Source organism: Ranitomeya variabilis, chromosome 3 (assembly GCF_051348905.1).
Source record: "Ranitomeya variabilis isolate aRanVar5 chromosome 3, aRanVar5.hap1, whole genome shotgun sequence".
NCBI classification, from domain to species: Eukaryota; Metazoa; Chordata; class Amphibia; order Anura; family Dendrobatidae; genus Ranitomeya; species Ranitomeya variabilis.
In genome coordinates this window covers 17110363-17129585 of record NC_135234.1, presented here as the reverse complement: position 1 = coordinate 17129585, position 19223 = coordinate 17110363, and positions in this window count along the sequence as shown.

The following is a 19223-nucleotide window of genomic DNA, read 5'->3' as shown; positions in this document are numbered from 1 at the left end:
AAGAAAAAGGATTGTGGTTTGCGACCATGCATCGACTTTCGGGACCTGAACAAAATTACTGTAAAGAACACATACCCTCTCCCTCTGATTCCAGATTGATGCAACCAACTCACGGGGGCCAAATGGTTCTCTAAGCTCGAATTACGGGGGGGCTTATAACCTGAAAAGGGTCCGGGAGGGGGATGAATGGAAAACAGCATTTCTGACAACATAGGGACTGTTTGGAAACCTGGTAATGCCTTTCGGTCTCACTAACGCCCCTGCTGTTTTCCAGAATTTCATTAATGTTATTTTTTCTGACCTGATTGGGCGTTATGTAGTCATCTACCTGGATGACATTCTGATATACTCAGAGGACAGTCAGTCTCATTTACACCATCTGTGTATGGTTCTTATGAGACTCAGAGAGAACCACTTATACTCTAAACTGGAGAAATGCTCATTCTTTGTGCAGGAACTGTCTTTTCTGGGATAAATTATATCAGGGGAGGGGTTCCACATGGATCTTGGGAAGGTTCAGGCCATTACGGACTGGGTGCAGCCTCATGACCTAAAGGGGTTGCGGCGAATCCTGGGCTTCACTAACTTCTATAGGAAGTTCATTAACGGCTTTTTGCTATTAGACGTACTATTCAGTCCATGTGACCCGGGCCCTACTTCCCATGGACGGAATAGTATGCCATAGGCGATCGTCCGCGCTCACATAGTGTGTAATAATCAGCTGACACCCGGCACTATGTGCCAGGATCGGTCACGGACTGCTCCTGGCACATTAACCCCCGGAGTGTTGTTCAGAGGGTCTCCTACCTCCTCCTCCCTGCAGGCCCCGGATCCAAAATGGCCACAGGGCTCCTTCCTGGTCCTGCAGGGAGGTGGCTTGTAAGCGCCTGCTCAGAGCAGGCATCGGCAAGCCTGGAGCACTGCCTGTCAGATCGCTGATCTGACACAGTGCTTTGCAAAGTGTCAGATCAGCGATCTGACACTATAGCATGATGTCCCACCCTGGGACAAAGTAAAAAAGTTAAAAAAAATATATATTTTCATGTGAAAAAAAAAACAAAAAAACCTAAATAATGACAAAAAAAATTTGTTCCAATAAATACATTTCTTTGTCTAAATAAAAAAACAATAAAAGTACACATATTTAGTATTGCCTCATCCGTAACGAGTCCTGACCTATAAAACTGTCCCACTAGTTAACCCCTTCAGTGATCACCGTAAAAAAAAAAACGAGGCAAAAAACAACGCTTTATTATCATAACGCCAAACAAAAAGTGTAATAACATGCGATCAAAAAGACGGATATAAATATCCATGGTACCGCTGAAAACGTCATCTTGTCCCGCAAAAAATGAGCCGCCACACAGCATCATCAGCAAAAAAATTAAAAAGTTATAGTCCTCAGAATAGAGCAATGCAAAAATAATTATTTTTATATAAAATAGATTTTATAGTATAAAAGCGCTAAAACATAAAAATATAAATGAGGTATCGCTGTAATCGTACTGACACGAAGAATAAAAATGCTTTGAATTGCTGGTTTTCGTTCATTCTGCCTCACAAAAATCGGAATAAAAAGAGATCAAAAAATCTCAAGTGCCTGAAAACAGTACCAATGAAAACGTCAACTCGTCCCACAAAAAACAAGACCTCACATGACTCTGTAGACCAAAATATGGAAAAATTATAGCTCTCAAAATGTGGAGACACAAAAACTATTTTTTGCAATAAAAAGCATCTTTTAGTGTGTGACAGCTGCCAATCATAAAAATCCACTAAAAAAACAGCTAAGTAAATCAAACCACCTTTCATCACCCCCTTAGTTAGGGAAATATAATAAAATTTAAAAAATGTATTTATTTCCATTTTCCAATTAGGGTTAGGGTTGGGGCTAAGGTTAGGGTCAGGGTTGGGGCTAAAGTTAAGGTTAGGGTTGGGGCTAAAGTAAGGGTTAGGGCTAAAGTTAGAGTTAGGGTTGGGGCTAAAGTTAGGGTTAGGGCTGCAGTTAGGGTTGGGGCTACACATAGGGTTGGGGCTACAGTTAGGGTTGGGGCTAAAGTTAAGGTTAGGGTTGGGGCTAAAGTTAAGGTTAGGGTTGGGGCTAAAGTAAGGGTTAGGGTTAGGGCTAAAGTTAGGGTTAGGGTTGGAGCTAAAGTAAGGGTTACGGTTGGGGCTAAAGTTAGGGTTAGGGTTGGGGCTAAAGTTAAGGTTAGGGTTGGGGCTAAAGTTAGGGTTAGGGTTGGGGCTAAAGTAAGGGTTAGGGTTGGGGCTAAAGTTAGGGTTAGGGTTGGGGCTAAAGTAAGGGTAAGGGTTAGGGCTAAAGTTAGGGTTAGGGTTGGGGCTAAAGTTAGGGTTAGGGCTACAGTTAGGGTTGGGGCTACAGTTAGGGTTGGGGATACAGTTAGGGTTAGGGTTGGGGCTAAAGTTAGGATTAGGGTTGGGGCTAAAGTTAAGATTAGGGTTGGGGCTAAAGTTAGGGTTAGGGTTGGGGCTAAAGTTAGAGTTAGGGTTGGGGCTAAAGTTAGGGTTAGGGCTACAGTTAGGGTTGGGGCTACAGTTAGGGTTAGGTTTGGGACTAAAGTTAGGGTTAGGGTTGGGGCTAAAGTTAAGGTTAGGGTTGGGGCTAAAGTTAAGGTTAGGGTTGGGGCTAAAGTAAGGGTTAGGGTTAGGGCTAAAGTTAGGGTTAGGGTTGGGGCTAAAGCTAAGGTTAGGGTTGGGGCTAAAGTTAGGGTTAGGGTTGGGGCTAAAGTAAGGGTTAGGGTTGGGGCTAAAGTTAGGGTTAGGGTTGGGGCTAAAGTAAGGGTAAGGGTTAGGGCTAAAGTTAGGGTTAAGGTTGGGGCTAAAGTTAGGGTTAGGGTTGGGGCTAAAGTAAGGGTAAGGGTTAGGGCTAAAGTTAGGGTTAAGGTTGGGGCTAAAGTTAGGGTTAGGGCTACAGTTAGGGTTGGGGCTACAGTTAGGGTTGGGACTACAGTTAGGGTTAGGGTTGGGGCTAAAGTAAGGGTTAGGGTTAGGGCTAAAGTTAGGATTAGGGTTGGGGCTAAAGTTAAGATTAGGGTTGGGGCTAAAGTTAGGGTTAGGGTTGGGGCTAAAGTTAGAGTTAGGGTTGGGGCTAAAGTTAGGGTTAGGGCTACAGTTAGGGTTGGGGCTACAATTAGGGTTAGGTTTGGGACTAAAGTTAGGGTTAGGGTTGGGGCTAAAGTTAAGGTTAGGGTTGGGGCTAAAGTTAAGGTTAGGGTTGGGGCTAAAGTAAGGGTTAGGGTTAGGGCTAAAGTTAGGGTTAGGGTTGGGGCTAAAGTTAAGGTTAGGGTTGGGGCTAAAGTTAGGGTTAGGGTTGGGGCTAAAGTAAGGGTTAGGGTTGGGGCTAAAGTTAGGGTTAGGGTTGGGGCTAAAGTAAGGGTAAGGGTTAGGGCTAAAGTTAGGGTTAAGGTTGGGGCTAAAGTTAGGGTTAGGGTTGGGGCTAAAGTAAGGGTAAGGGTTAGGGCTAAAGTAAGGGTTAAGGTTGGGGCTAAAGTTAGGGTTAGGGCTACAGTTAGGGTTGGGGCTACAGTTAGGGTTGGGACTACAGTTAGGGTTAGGGTTGGGGCTAAAGTAAGGGTTAGGGTTAGGGCTAAAGTTAGAGTTAGGGTTGGGGCTAAAGTTAGGGTTAGGGCTACAGTTAGGGTTGGGGCTACAGTTAGGGTTAGGTTTGGGACTAAAGTTAGGGTTAGGGTTGGGGCTAAAGTTAAGGTTAGGGTTGGGGCTAAAGTTAAGGTTAGGGTTGGGGCTAAAGTAAGGGTTAGGGTTAGGGCTAAAGTTAGGGTTAGGGTTGGGGCTAAAGTTAAGGTTAGGGTTGGGGCTAAAGTTAGGGTTAGGGTTGGGGCTAATGTAAGGGTTAGGGTTGGGGCTAAAGTTAGGGTTAGGGTTGGGGCTAAAGTAAGGGTAAGGGTTAGGGCTAAAGTTAGGGTTAAGGTTGGGGCTAAAGTTAGGGTTAGGGCTACAGTTAGGGTTGGGGCTACAGTTAGGGTTGGGACTACAGTTAGGGTTAGGGTTGGGGCTAAAGTTAGGATTAGGGTTGGGGCTAAAGTTAAGGTTAGGGTTGGGGCTAAAGTTAGGGTTAGGGTTGGGGCTAAAGTAAGGGTTAGGGCTAGGGCTAAAGTTAGAGTTAGGGTTGGGGCTAAAGTTAGGGTTAGGGCTACAGTTAGGGTTGGGGCTACAGTTAGGGTTAGGTTTGGGACTGAAGTTAGGGTTAGGTTTGGGGCTAAAGTTAAGGTTAGGGCTACAGTTAGGGTTAGGGCTTCAGTTAGGGTTGGGACTAAAGTTAGGGTTAGGGTTGGGGCTAAAGTTAAGGTTAGGGTTGGGGCTAAAGTTAGGGATAGGGTTGGGGCTAGAGTAAGGATTAGGGTTAGGGCTAAAGTTAAGGTTAGGGCTGGGGCTAAAGTTATGGTTAGGGCTAAAGTTAGTGTTAGGGTTTGGATTACATTTATGGTTGGAATTAGGGTTAGGTATGTGTCAGGGTTAGGGGTGTGGTTAGGGTTATGGTTGGGATTAGGATTAGGGGTGTGTTGGAGTTAGGAGTGTGGTTAGGGTTGGGATTAGGGTTAGGAGTGTGTTGGGGTTAGGGGTGTGGTTGGGATTAGGGTTAGGGGCATGTTTGGGTTAGGGGTGTGGTTAGGGTTATGGTTTGGGTTGGGATTAGGGTTAGGGGTGTGTTTGGGTTAGGGTTTCAGTTAGAATTGGGGGGTTTCCACTGTTTCGGCACATCAGGGGCTCTCCAAACTTGACATGGCGTCCGATCTCAATTCCAGCCAATTCTGCTTTGAAAAAGTAAAAGCTTGCTCCTTCCATTCCGAGCGCCAAACAGGGGTTTACCCCAACTTATGGGGTATCAGCGTACTCAGAACAAATTGGACAACAACTTTTGGGGTCCAATTTCTGTGGTTACCCTTGGGAAAATAAAAATTTTAGGCTGCTAAAAAATCATTTTTGTGGGGAAAAAAATATTTTTTTATTTTCACGGCTCTGGGGGCTCAAAGTTGGGGGTTGGGGGCACTAGGGGGTTCAAAGTTCTCACAACTCATCTATATCAGTTACTTGGGGGTCTATTTTCCAATATAAGGTCACATGTGGTGGGTTTCTACTGTTTAGCTACATCAGGGGCTCTACAAATGCAACGTGACGCCTGCAGACTAATCCATCTAAGTCTGCATTCCAAACGGTGCTCCTTCCCTTCCGAGCTCTGCCAAGCGCCCAAACGGTGGCTCCCCCCTACATATGGGATATCAGCGTACTCAGGACAAATTGGACAACAACTTTTTGTTAGGGCTAGCGGAACGCACCAAATTATAAGAGAGATGGTATAAGGTGTGTTCGCAGCCCGGGGTCCACTGTGCAGAGATGGAACCTGCTGCTGAGTAATGACGGACTATATGGCGGTACAATGTGGATACACACACGGGTTAACTTCACCCTGTGTGAAGGAAGCAAACCCTGTTGCATCACAGGGCCGCGGTACCGCACCAAGAGCGCAAGCAAGGAGTCTCAGGACTCTATCCCAAGACACTGGATTAGAGTACTTACAGACCACTTGCGCTCAACACCGCAACTGGGGTGTCAAAGTAACAGAAAAACTTAAAGCACAAGAGTGCGTGCTGTGCCGCTTTGGCGGACGCCACTAACCACCCAGACTTGGGATAGGAAAGCGCTCTATAAGCGCACGGCGCCGCACTGGCGGCTACAGCAGTAGACGCTGTATCGTGTGTCTTTATGTTGACAGCTAGTCGGGCGCTAGACAGCAAGCATCCACCTTTCGCGAGCAGTCATACACAAGGGAGGGGATATTTAAAGAACGACTTGCACTCATCAACACACACATGTATACAAATGTACACTAGCGCATGGCTGTGCGGTCATGCGAAGATTATATAGCTGCAGCACATACAGGACCTTCCAAAAAGGACCAATGGTATGCTGCCACAAAAGTTCAGCATCTTCAGGACCTTCCTGGAGGACCAATTGGATCAGCTGCAGTATCTGAGCATGTGACCTTTGATCTCCAATGGGAGATCTTGCCCTGGGCATGCTCAGAAGGGGAAAAGAAGGGCTTAGTCCCAAAAGCGTCTGCTCGCCGCTGCCCAGCATTGGCTTTAATGGCAGAAGCTGGAAAAGCAGCAGTAACTCTATGCACAGAGTGAGACTGAGCAAGACGCCTGGACCGACGTCTCTGCTGAGCAGACTCCACTGTGGCTGGAGAAGAATGGGAGACCGCAGCGGAGACGGGTCGAGATTCCTCCTGTGCAGAGGTGGGAACTCGACACCTAACACTTTTTGTGTCCAATTTCTCCTATTACGTTATTATTATTTTATTAAGTAAAACAGTGCTCCTTCCCTTCCGAGCCCTCCCATGCGCCCAAACAGGGGTTTACCCCAACATATGGGTTATCAGCATACTCAGGACAAATTGGACCACAACTTTTGTGGTCCAATTTCTGTTGTTACCCTTGGGAAAATAAAAATTTGGGGGTTAAAAACACATTTTTGTGGAAAAAAAATGATTTTTATTTTCACGGCTCTGCGTTATAAACTGTAGTGAAACACTTGGGGGTTCAAAGTTCTCACAACACATCAAAATAAGTTCCTTGGGGGGTCTATTTTCCAATATGCGGTCACTTATGGGGGTTTCTACTGTTTAGGTACATCAGGGGCTCTACAAACGCAATGTGACGCCTGCAGACCATTCCATCTAAGTCTGCATTCCAAACAGTGCTCCTTCCCTTCCGAGCTCTGCTATGTGCCCAAACAGTGGATTTCTCCCACATATGGGGTATCAGCATACTCAGGAGAAATTGGACAACTTTTGTGGTCCAATTTCTCCTGTTACCCTTGGGAAAATACAAAACTGGGGGCTAAAGAATAATTTTTGTGGAAAAAAAGGAATTTTTATTTTCACGGCTCTGTGTTATAAACTGTAGTGAAACACTTGGGGTTCAAAGTGCTCACCACACATCTAGATAAGTTCCTTAGGGGGACTACTTTCCAAAATGGTGTCACTTGTGGGGGGTTTCAATGTTTAGGCACATCAGTGGCTCTCCAAATGCGACATGGTGTCCTATCTCAATTCCATTAAATTTTGCATTGAAAAGTCAAACGGCACTCCTTCCCTTCCGAGCTCTGCCATGCACCCAATCAGTGGTTTACCCCCACATATGGGGTATCAGCAGACTCAGAACAAATTGTACAACAACTTTTGTGGTCCTATGTCTCCTGTTACCCTTGGTAAAATAAAACAAATTGGAACTAAATTAATTTTTTTGTGGAAAAAGTTAAATGTTCATTTTTCTTTAAACATTCCAAAACTTCCTGTGAAATAACTGAAGGGTTAATAAACTTCTTGAATGTGGTTTTTAGCACCTTGAGGGGTGCAGTTTTTAGAATGGTGTCACACTTGGTTATTTTCTATCATATAGACCCCTCAAAGTGACTTCAAATGTGATGTAGTACCTAAAAAAAATGGTGTTGTAAAAATGAGAAATTGCTGGTCAAATTTTAACCCTTATGACGCCCTAACAAAAAAAAATTGGTTCCAAAATTGTGCTGATGTAAAATAGACATATGGGAAATGTTACTTATTAGGTATTTTGTGTGACATAACTCTGTGATTTAAGGGCATAAAAATTCAAAGTTGGAAAATTGCTAAATTTTCTACAATTTCACCAAATTTCCATTTTTTTCACAATTAAACTCAAGTAATATCAAAGAAATTTTACCACTAACATGAAGTACAATATGTCATGAGAAAACAGTGTCAGAATCATCAGGATCCGTTGAAGCGTTCCAGAGTTATAGCCTCATAAAGGGACAGTGGTCAGAATTGTAAACATTGGCCCGGTCATTAACGTGCAAACCACCTTTAGGGGTAAAGGGGTTAAAGGGTTTTCGCAGGTGGTGAAACCCTTGATGGACCTCACTCTCAAAGCGGCGGATGTAAAAAATTGGTCCGTGGCGGCAAATAATTCCTTCCTGACATTAAAGAAATGTTTTACTTCAGCCCCTGTGTTGGTAAAACCTGATCCGTCGAGACCTTTTATTGTAGAGGTCGATTTCTGAGGTGGGGGTGGGGGCAATTTTATCCCAGGTCCCTCCCACCCTCACTTACCTCAAACCCTACGTCTTTTTCTCGAAAAAATTATCTTCGGCCTAGATAAATTATGACTTCGGCAACAGGGAATTGTTGGCGGTTAAATTGGCCTTCAAAGAATGAAGGCATTTTTTGGAGGGGGCCGTCCATCCCATTATGGTCATCATGGATCATAAAAATTTGGCCTATATTGAGTCCGCTATAAGATTGACCCCCATACAGGCTTGATGGGCACTTTTTTTTCTCAATTTTATTTTACCATTACGTTCCATTCCGACCAGGCTCTAAAAATGTAATGGCATATACATTATCCCGAAGTTTTGATTATGTGTCCCCTCCAGAACCTCCTTCCTCCATTCTTCAACCGGGAGTGGTTGTGGCAGAAGTCTCTTCTGAGTTACAGAGAGATTCTGGAAGCACAAGCACGAGCTCCCAGGAATAACACCCCCCCTGGAAAAATTGTTTGTACCCGAACATTTCCATCTCACACTCCTGCAGGAGTTTCATGGTGCTCTGTTAAGTGCACAACCTGGGATTGCAGCTACCCAGGGGGCAATGGCTAAGGGTTTTTGGTGGCCCTCTATGGTTGCTGATAACAAAATGTTTGTGAGTACTTGTGGGGTGTAGTGTTGAGCATTCCGATACCGCAAGTATCGGGTATCGGCCGATACTTGCGGGTATCGGAATTCCGATACCGAGATCCGATACTTTTGTGATATCGGGAATCGGTATCGGGATTAATATCAATGTGTAAAATAAAGAATTAAAATAAAAATAGGGATATACTCACCTCTCCGACGCAGCCTGGACTTTACCGCCGTAACCGGCAGCCGTTGTACCTAAGAATGCGCGCTTGAAGGGCCTTAGATGAGGTCACTGCGCTCTGATTGGTCCGTAGCGGTCGCGTGACCGCTACGCGACCAATCACAAAGCAGTGACGTCACCTAAGGTCTTTCAAGCGCTTGAAATACCTTAGAAGACGTCCGCAGCTTCTGATTGGTCGCGTAGCGGTCGCGTGACCACTACGCGACTAATCACAAAGCCGTGACGTCACCTAAGGTATTTCAAGCGCTTGAAAGACCTTAGGTGACGTCACTGCTTTGTGATTGGTCGCGTAGCGGTCACGCGACCGCTACGGACCAATCAGAGCGCAGTGACCTCATCTAAGGCCCTTCAAGCGCGCATTCTTAGGTACAACGGCTCCCGGTTACGGCGGTAAAGTCCAGGCTGCGTCGGTGGGTGAGTATATCCCTATTTTTATTTTAATTCTTTCTTTTACACATTGATATGGATCCCAGGGCCTGAAGGAGAGTTTCCTCTCCTTCAGACCCTGGGAATCATACAGGATACCGTCCGATACTTGGTGTCCCATTGACTTGTATGGGTATCGGGTATCGGTATCGGATTAGATCCGATACTTTGCCGGTATCGGCCGATACTTTCCGATACCGATACTTTCAAGTATCGGACGGTATCGCTCAACACTAGTGGGGTGTGCTCGCTCTAAATGCTCTCAGGTCTGACTGGCCATGGAATTGGTGCCTTTGTGTTGTGAACTCTGTTTTCAGGCTCCCTCTTGTGGTCACAGGTGGTATTGTGTGACTTTTGTTTCGGGCTCCCCCTGGTGGCTTTGTTTGTTATCCTGCGGGTCTGTGGCTGATCAGCTGCCTCGTTATTCACTTGGGAGTTTCCTATTTAGCTCTGTTTCACTTCCACTTGTTGCCGGCTGTCAATGTACTCAGTGCTATTCTGATTACTCCTGATTATCTTCGGTTTCAGTCTCTTCAGGAGAAGCTAAGTTCTGTTTAATTATTTTTTGCTCATCAGTCTGCAATATGATTTCTGTGTATGATGAGTTTAGTCCAGCTTGCTAATATGTGATTTCTTCTGCTGGTTTGCTCTGGGGTACAGAGTTGCTTCCCCCGCACCGTTAGTTGGTGCGGGGGCTCGAGCGATCTCTGCGTGGATATTTTGAATAGGGTTTTTAATTGACCGCACAGTTCCCTTTCTATTTTCTGCTTTCTAGTGTTAGCGGGCCTCATTTGCTAAATCTAATTTCATCTCTGCGTTTGTGCTTTTCCCTTAACTCACCGTTAATATTTGTGGGGGGCTATTCTATATCTTTGGGGTCATTTCACTGAGGCAAGTGAGGACTTTCGTTCCCTCTAGGAATAGTCAGTTTCTCAGGCCGTGAAGAGACGTCTAGGATTTTCAGGTAACGTTCCACGGCTGCCTATAGTTGTTTGCGGATAGGATCAGGTTGCGGTCAATTCAGTTACCACTTCCCCAGAGTTTGTAGTCGGATTAGTAACTTAGCTAGTCCTACTTGCGATCCTTGCCACTAGGATCATAACACCTTTGCCAATTCTGGATAAGCTATGGATACATCTGTCCATGGACTTTATCACTAATCTTTCTCCTTCCAAGGGCAACTCAGTGGTATGGGTGGTGGTTGATAGGTTTTCTAAACAAGCCCATTTTGTACCGTTACCGGCTGCTGAAACCTTGGCCCGCTTATTTATACAGCACATAGTTCTGTTGCATGGGGTACCGGTGAATGTGGTGTCGGACAATGGTGTGCAATTTGTGGCCAGGTTTTGGAGAGCGTTTTGTAAGAAGTTGGGGGTCACATTATCGTTCTCCTGAACGCACAAATCAGTCGTTGGAGCAAATTCTGAGATGCCTGGACTCGTCCAGACAGGAAGAGTGGTGTGAGGTATTACCCATAGCAGAATTTGCATTCAACTGTTGAATTAATCAGTCTACTGGAAAGTCTCACTTTCATGTCAATTATGGGTTTATCCCACAGTTTGGGGAATTTTCTTGCATGGAGTCAGGTTGTCCTGGTGCTGAGGCCATGGTACGACATTTGAGAACCCTTTGGAGGGAGGTTCAAGGGAACATCTCTAAAGCACAGAAAAGGGATTTGTAGATAGGAGGATGGGGTCAGATCCGGTGTTGGCAGTGGGGGAGAAGGTGTGGTTGTCCACCCGTAACACCAAGCTTAAGATACCCTCTATGAAGCTGGACCCAAGGTTTATAGGTCCATACAAGATTGTGGAGATGATCAATCCGGTGGCCTATAGATTACAGTTGCCCACCTCCTTCAAAATATCTAATGTCTTCCACAGGTCCCTATTAAAACCTGTTGGGATGCTTAGAGGAGATTCCTCATCCAATGTTCCACCAGTGTTGGTAGAAGGTCAGCTGGAGTACAAGGTAGGGCGCATCATTGATTCACGGTGGGTGCGCTGAAGGCTTCAGTACCTTATACATTGGAAGGGATATTCCCTTGAGGATCGGTCATGGGTTCCAGTCAGTTCTGTGCACGCTGATCGACTGGTGCAGGCTTTTCATGCCAGATACTCTAAGAAGCCTGGGGGTCCAGTGGCCCCCCTTTAAGAGGGGGTCCTGTCATGGTATGGTACATGATTCATGTCCTGCTCTCTCAGGGTTAATATTGCTGGCCTCTCTTTGTATCTGGGAGGGGTAATTATACATACTCCAGACTAGGATTCCCTGTCAGCTATACTTTCGTTTCGTCTATGTGTCTGACTCCTTGAGTGTGTGCTCGGTTTGCATTTGCTTGTTTTGCTCTCTGTGCTTTACTCTGCTTGTTTGTTCTGTTTGCTTTCTACCCTTTAGCTGTGTTTCTAACTATCACTCCGCCTCAACCCTCGATTACCTTGTTATCTCCTGGTTTTGATCTTGACACGTTTAACTACTCTCCTGTGTATATCGTCACCTCTGCACCCCGGCATCTGGTGCCGCCCTCAACCACCTCCCACCCTGTCACATGGTTCAGGTCCTGTTTGCTGCCTAGTGAGTTCCCCGCCGCTCTGCTCTCAACTCTCTTGCTGCGGCGCCCAGCTCTTCCCGCCGCAGCAATACCCGAGAGTTGTGACAGATAATAGATGAAAAATAGATAGATAGATAATAGATAGATAGATAGATAGATAGATAGATAGATAATAGATAGATCAATAATTGACAGATAGATAATGATGTGTAAGAGTGATAAAATATTTTAACATGACTTCGTATAGTACCACAAATAAGCTTAATGCCAGATAACTTTTCATTACTGCCAGATGTCATAGGATGTTAAAAAACAAAATCTGAGAAGGGCAGATGTTAAAAATTTCTCAGACTTCAGGAAAAACAAAAGTTGAAAACGTTATTTATAACTCGGCCTCATTAACCCCAAATTGAAATAAGCAGAGCTATTGAACTTTTCTCTGGCCATGAGAACGTGACCTCTAAAATTTGTGTTGCAATTTACAAATCGTCAGTGGTATAAATAAAGTGTTAGACAAAATATATAAAAAAAATATTCAGGACTATTAATAATGAATATATGGAGGCTGAGAGATAATATACTGGATAAAGAAAGGAGTAAGCACAGACGGAATCTGACTCCAACTTGAATCCCTCCTTATCAGTCCCTCATGTTCTGCAAGATGAATATCCTGGGACATTGCTACCATCTGGTGTTCTCCTTCTTTCCTTGTGGGATTAGAGTTTTACTGTGAGAGTGACAGAGTTCAGAAAGGCAATTATCATGAAAAAAACATATGCAGCTATACAAATGCCGACAATACATACAGTAAAAGACCATGCAATGTGGCTGAAATCCAAGCTCATATGGCTACATCTTGTTCTTAAACTAATCAGTTTCACCAACAGAATAGTGAGTGCAGCTCTGGAGTATAATACAGGATGTAACTCAGGATCAGTAATGTAATGTATGTACACAGTGACTGCTCCAGCAGAATAGTGAGTGCAGCTCTGGAGGATAATACAGGAGGTAACTCAGGATCAGTAATGTAATGTATGTACACAGTGACTGCACCAGCAGAATAGTGATCGCAGCTCTGGGGTATAATACAGGATGTAACTCAGGATCAGTAATGTAATGTATGTACACAGTGACTGCACCAGCAGAATAGTGAGTGCAGCTCTGGAGGATAATACAGGAGGTAACTCAGGATCAGTAATGTAATGTATGTACACAGTGACTGCACCAGCAGAATAGTGAGTGCAGCTCTGGGGTATAATACAGGATGTAACTCAGGATAAGTAATGTAATGTATGTACACAGTGACTGCACCAGCAGAATAGTGAGTGCAGCTCTGGGGTATAATACAGGATGTAACTCAGGATCAGTAATGTAATGTATGTACACAGTGACTGCACCAGCAGAATAGTGAGCTCAGCTCTGGGGTATAATACAGAAGGTAACTCAGGATCAGTAATGTAATGTATGTGCACAGTGACTGCACCAGCAGAATAGTGAGTGCAGCTCTGGGGTATAATACAGGATGTAACTCAGGATCAGTAATGTAATGTATGTACACAGTGACTGCACCAGCAGAATAGTGAGTGCAGCTCTGGAGTATAATACAGGATGTAACTCAGGATCAGTAATGTAATGTATGTACACAGTGACTGCACCAGCAGAATAGTGAGTGCAGCTCTGGGGTATAATACAGGATGTAACTCAGTATCAGTAATGTAATGTATGTACACAGTGACTGCACCAGCATAATAGTGAGTGCAGCTCTGGAGTATAATACAGGATTTAACTCAGGATCAGTAATGTAATATATGTACACAGTGACTGCACCAGCAGAATAGTGAGTGCAGCTCTGGGGTATAATACAGGATGTAACTCAGGATCAGTAATGTAATGTATGTACACAGTGACTGCACCAGCAGAATAGTGAGTGCAGCTCTGGGGTATAATACAGGATGTAACTCAGTATCAGTAATGTAATGTATGTACACAGTGACTGCACCAGCAGAATAGTGAGTGCAGCTCTGGAGTATAATACAGGATGTAACTCAGGATCAGTAATGTTATGTATGTACACAGTGACTGCACCAGCTGAATAGTGAGTGCAGCTCTGAAGTATAATACAGGTTGCAATTTAAGATCAGTTGTTGATAAAAAATATTAAAATCACATATGTTGGACTTAATGCAGATGTTATAGTTGCCTTTTAACCCCTTTCTGACATCTGATGTACTATCCCGTCGAGGTGGGGTGGGCCCGTATGACCACCGACGGGATAGTACGTCATACGCGATCGGCCGCGCTCACGGGGGGAGCGCGGCCGATCGCGGCCGGGTGTCAGCTGCATATCGCAGCTGACATCCGGCACTATGTGCCAGGAGCGGTCACGGACCGCCACCGACACATTAACCCCCGGCACACCGCGATCAAACATGATCGCGGTGTACCGGCGGTATAGGGAAGCATCGCGCAGGGAGGGGGCTCCCTGCGGGCTTCCCTGAGACCCCCGCAGCAACGCGATGTGATCGCGTTGCTCCGAGGGTCTCCTACCTCCCTCCTTGCCGCAGGTCCCGGATCCAAGATGGCCGCGGCATCCGGGTCCTGCAGGGAGGGAGGTGGCTTACCGAGTGCCTGCTCAGAGCAGGCGCTGGTAAGCCTGCAGCCCTGCACAGCAGATCGCCGATCTGACAGAGTGCTATGCACACTGTCAGATCAACGATCTGTAATGTCCCCCCCTGGGACAAAGTAAAAAAGTTAAAAAAAAAATTTTCACACATGTGTAAAAAAATAAATAAAAAATAAATTCCTAAATAAAGAAAAAAATATATATATTATTCCCATAAATACATTTCTTTATCTAAATAAAAAAACAAAACAATAAAAGTACACATATTTAGTATCGCCGCGTCCGTAACGACCCAACCTATAAAACTGTCCCACTAGTTAACCCCTTCAGTAAACACCGTGAGAAAAAAAAAAAAAACGAGGCAAAAAACAACGCTTTATTACCATACCGCCGAACAAAAAGTGGAATAACACGCGATCAAAAAGACGGATATAAATAACCATGATACCGCTGAAAACGTCATCTTGTCCCGCAAAAAACGAGCCATGATACAGCATTATCAGCAAAAAAATAAAAAAGTTATAGTCCTGAGAATAAAGCGATACCAAAATAATAATTTTTTCTATAAAATAGCTTTTATCGTATAAAAGCACCAAAACATAAAAAAAGATATAAATGAGGTATCGCTGTAATCCTACTGACCCGAAGAATAAAACTGCTTTATCCATTTTACCAAACGCGGAACGGTATAAACGCCTCCCCCAAAAGAAATTCATGAATAGCTGGTTTTTGATCATTCTGCCTCACAAAAATCGGAATAAAAAGCGATCAAAAAATGTCATGTGCCCGAATATGTTACCAATAAAAACGTCAACTCGTCCCGCAAAAACAAGACCTCACATGACTCTGTGAACTCAAATATGGAAAAATTATAGCTCTCAAAATGTGGTAACGCAAAAAATATTTTTTGCAATAAAAAGCGTCTTTCAGTGTGTGACGGTTGCCAATCATAAAAATCCGCTAAATAGCCCGCTATAAAAGTAAATCAAACCCCCCTTCATCACCCCCTTAGTTAGGGAAAAATAAAAAAAAAAAAAAAATGCATTTATTTCCATTTTTAGGGCTAGGGTTAGGGCTAGGGTTATTGCTAGGGTTAGGGTTAGGGCTAGGGTTAGGGTTATTGCTAGGGTTATTGCTAGGGTTAGGGCTAGGGTTAGGGCTAGGGTTAGGGTTATTGCTAGGGTTAGGGCTAGGGTTAGGGCTAGGGTTGGGGCTAGGGTTAAGGCTACAGTTAGGGTTGGGGCTAAAGTTAGGGTTAGGGTTTGGATTACATTTACGGTTGGGAATAGGGTTGGGATTAGGGTTAGGGGTGTGTCAGGGTTAGGGGTGTGGTTAGGGTTACCATTGGGATTAGGGTAAGGGGTGTGTTTGGATTAGGGTTTCAGTTATAATTGGGGGGTTTCCACTGTTTAGACACATCAGGGGCTCTCCAAACGGGACATGGCATCCGATCTCAATTACATACAATTCTGCGTTGAAAAAGTAAAACAGTGCTCCTTCCCTTCAGAGCTCTCCCGTGTACCCAAACAGGGGTTTATCCCAACATATGTGGTATCGGCGTACTCAGGACAAATTAGACAACATCTTTTGGGGTCCAATTTCTCCTGTTACCCTTGGGAAAATACAAAACTGGGGGCTAAAAAATAAGTTTTGTGGGAAAAAAAGGATTTTTTATTTTCACGGCTCTGCATTGTAAACTGTAGTGAAACACTTGGGGGTTCAAAGTTTTCACAACACATCTAGATAAGTTCCTTGGGGGGTCTAATTTCCAATATGGGGTCACTTGTGGGGGGTTTCTACTGTTTAGGTACATCAGGGGCTCTGCAAATGCAACGTGACGCCTGCAGACCAATCCATCTAAGTCTGCATTCCAAACGGCGCTCCTTCCCTTCCGAGCTCTGCCATGCGCCCAAACAGTGGTTTACCCCCACATATGGGGTATCAGCATACACAGGACAAATTGGACAACAACTTTTGGGGTCCAATTTATCCTGTTACCCTTGTGAAAATACAAAACGGGGGGCTAAAAATAATTTTTGTGAAAAAAAAATAATTTTTATTTTCACGGTTCTGCGTTATAAACTGTAGTGAAACACTTGGGGGTTCAAAGTTCTCACAACACATCTAGATAAGTTCCTTGGGAGGTCTAGTTTCCAATTTGGGGTCACTTGTGGGGGGTTTCTACTGTTTGGGTACATCAGGGGCTCTGCAAATGCAACGTGACGCCTGCAGACCAATCCAATTAAGTCTGCATTCCAAATGGCACTCCTTCCCTTCCGAGCTCTGTCATGCGCCCAAACAGTGGTTCCCCCCCACATATGGGGTATCAGCATACTCAGGACAAATTGGACAACAACTTTTGGGGTCCAATTTATTATGTTACCCTTGTAAAAATACAAAGCTGGGGGCTAAAATATCATTTCTGTGAAAAAAAAGAGGAATTTTTATTTTCACGGCTCTGCGTTATAAACTGTAGTGAAACACTTGGGGGTTCAAAGCTCTCATCTAGATAAGTTCCTTAGGGGGTCTACTTTCCAAAATGGTGTCACTTGTGGGGGGTTTTAATGTTTAGGCACATCAGGGGCTCTCCAAACGCAACATGGCGTCCCATCTTAATTCCAGTCAATTTTGCATTGAAAAGTAAAATAGCGCTCCTTCCCTTCCGAGCTCTGCTATGTGCCCAAACAGTGGTTTACCCCACATATGGGGTATCAGTGTAGTCAGGACAAATTGCACAACAACTTTTGTGGTCTAATTTCTTTTCTTACCCTTGGGAAAATAAAAAAATGGGGGCGAAAAGATCATTTTTGTGAAAAAATATGATTTTTTATTTTTATGGCTCTGCATTATAAACTTCTGTGAAGCACTTGTTGGGTCAAAGTGCACACCACACATCTAGATAAGGTCCTTAGGGGGTCTACTTTCCAAAATGGTGTCACTTGTGGGGGGTTTCAATGTTTAGGCACATCAGGGGCTCTCCAAACGCAACATGGCGTCCCATCTTAATTCCAGTCAATTTTGCATTGAAAAGTCAAATGGCGCTCCTCCCCTTCTGAGCTCTGCCCTGCACCCAAACAATGGTTTACACCCACATATGGGGTATCGTCGTACTCAGGACAAATTGCACAACAACTTTTGTGGTCTAATTTCTTCTCTTACCCTTGGGAAAATAAAAAAATGGGGTCGAAAAGATCATTTTTGTGAAAAAATATGATTTTTTATTTTTACGGCTCTGCATTATAAACTTCTGTGAAGCACTTGTTGGGTCAAAGTGCTCACCACACATCTAGATAAGTTCCTTAGGGGGTCTAGTTTCCAAAATGGCATCACTTGTGGGGGGTTTCAATGTTTAGGCACATCAGGAGCTCTCCAAACGCAACATGGCGTCCCATGTCAATTCCAGCCAATTTTGCATTGAAAAGTCAAATGGCACTCCTTCCCTTCTGAGCTCTGCCATGCGCCCAAACAGTGGTTTACCCCCACATATGGGTATCAGCGTACTCAGGACAAATTGTACAACAACTTTTGGGGTCCATTTTCTCCTGTTACCCTTGGTAAAATAAAACAAATTGGAGCTGAAATAAATTTTGTGTGAAAAAAAGTTAAATGTTCATTTTTATTTAAACACTAGCTGTACTACCCGGCTTCGCCCGGGTTAATGACTGCTGTTAGCAAAATAGAATGTGTTAACAAAAATTTATTCTGCACACAAAAACCACAAAACAAATAGATAGAAATGTAATTATTAAAAGGCAAAAACTAAGCTAATAGAAGAATTTCACAACATATATTAGCTTTGTTATACTGAGAATGTCTTTGTTGCCTATATTAACCAATCAGAGCTCAGATTAATTAACTGTAGCAAAATAGAAGCTGAGCTGTGATTGGTTGCTATTGGCAGCCTGATAAATCCCCAGCCAACAGTAAGCCCACACCCTGGCAGTATATATTAGCTCACACATACTCATAATAGACAGGTCATGTGACTGACAGCTGCCGTATTTCCTATATGGTACATTTGTTGCTCTTGTAGTTTGTCTGCTTATTAATCAGATTTTTATTTTTGAAGGATAATACCAGACTTCTGTGTGTTTTAGGGCGAGTTTCATGTGTCAAGTTGTGTGTGTTGATTTGCGTGTGGCGACATGCGTGTAGCGACTTTTGTGAGATGAGTTTTGTGTGGTGACATGCGTGTAGCAACTTTTTGTGTGTCGAGCTGCATGTGACAGGTTAGTGTAGCAAGTTGTGTGCAGCAAGATTTGTGCATGGCGAGTTTTGCACGTGGCGAGTTTTATGTGTGGTGCGTATTGAGTATGTGCAAGTTTTGTGTGAGGCAACTTTTGCATGTGGTGCAACTTTTGTACATGTGGCAATTTTTCTGTGTGTGCAAGTTTTGCGTGTGGCGAGTTTTCCATGAGGTGAGTTTTGCATATGGCGAGTTTTGCATGTAGCGAGTTTTGCGCAAGGCGAGTTTTGAGTGGTGACTTTTGTGTTTCGACTTTTATGTGGCGAGGTTGGTGTGTGTGTGGTGAAATGTGTGCTGACGGTGGTATATGTGTTCAAGCACGTGGTAGTGTGTGGCGCATTTTGTGTTTGTGTTCATATTCCCGTGTGTGGTGATTATCCCATGTCAGGGCCCCAACTTAGCAACTGTACAGTATATACTCTTTGGCGCCATCGCTCTCATT